This window comes from Frankliniella occidentalis, unplaced genomic scaffold, assembly GCF_000697945.3.
Source record: "Frankliniella occidentalis isolate FOCC.00 unplaced genomic scaffold, Focc_3.1 Scaffold386, whole genome shotgun sequence".
NCBI classification, from domain to species: Eukaryota; Metazoa; Arthropoda; class Insecta; order Thysanoptera; family Thripidae; genus Frankliniella; species Frankliniella occidentalis.
Genome location: NW_026267508.1, coordinates 78,576 through 79,681, shown reverse-complemented (window position 1 = coordinate 79,681; position 1,106 = coordinate 78,576).

Here is a 1,106-nt window from a genome sequence, read left to right as displayed (position 1 = left end):
CCCCGCCCCGCCCGCTATCGCACGCTACTCTAGGAGGGGTTGCAAATGAAGCCCCGCCTTCTTCACCTTCCTACTCTTAACCGCTTCGCTCACAACTCGATATAGCTGCTTCAATATGCTCGAGTGCCTCCCCCCCCTCCCCCTCCTTTCTCTCTCTTTCTCTTTCTCTCTCTCTATTTCTCTCTCTCTCACCACAAGTATCAACAGCCTGTCTGTATATCAATCGGTCGGTCTCTTTCTTCCTTGGGCGACTTAATTCCCGGGGTAGTTGTCTCTCGTTTTCTCAGTCCTCACCACCTTCTTGCGCCCGCCGTCATCGGCTCGTAGGTAACTCTCCGCCGCTGCCGCCGCTCACTCATGGCTCGACTCGGCGGGCGCCGCTGCCGAGCTACGAATACATGAGGTGATCCGAACGGAGCAGCCCCGCCCCGCCTCACCCTGCCGCGCTGTCGCATGGCGGCCCCGCAAACGGACTGCGGGCGGGCTGGGCCGTGTCGTGACTACCGCGCATGATGCGCGCGGGGCGGGATGGGGTTGGGCGGGGCGAGGTGGGGCGGGGCGGGGGCGTGCTGAAGCCTAAAGGGGGCGTGTCGTGGCCGTGGCGTGGCAGGCGACACCACCGCGTCCACCACGCCCCCCTCGCGCTCGCTCGCCCGCCAACCTCAGCGCAGCAGAAAAGCACACTTTTTGTGCTATTTTCGGGGTGGAAGTAATAACGTTGTATAATGAGTGAGCGGGGACGACAAAGCTCTGCAGCCGGTCCCCGCCGGTCCCGGGCGGCGACAACTCAAAAACAACGCCGCTGCGAAATAAACTTTTAATGGGTGTTGCGCTGGACAGGGGGGGGGGGGGAGATCCCTTTCGACACCTCCGCATCAAGATTTCTCCGTGGAGATTAGAAAGACATACCCAAACGTCACTATTAAGGGGCCTAAACCTTCCCTATGCGCTGGGCGCGCTGGGCGCGCTGGGCGGAGGGGCGGTTGTGGCTGAGCATACTTCTCGCGTGTTCGACTCTTCCGAGTTGATGCGGTAGTGCTGATTTCTCAGATTGAGCGGTGCTGCTCGTTGTGGGGCGGGGTGGGGCTTGGCGGGGTGCACCCCAT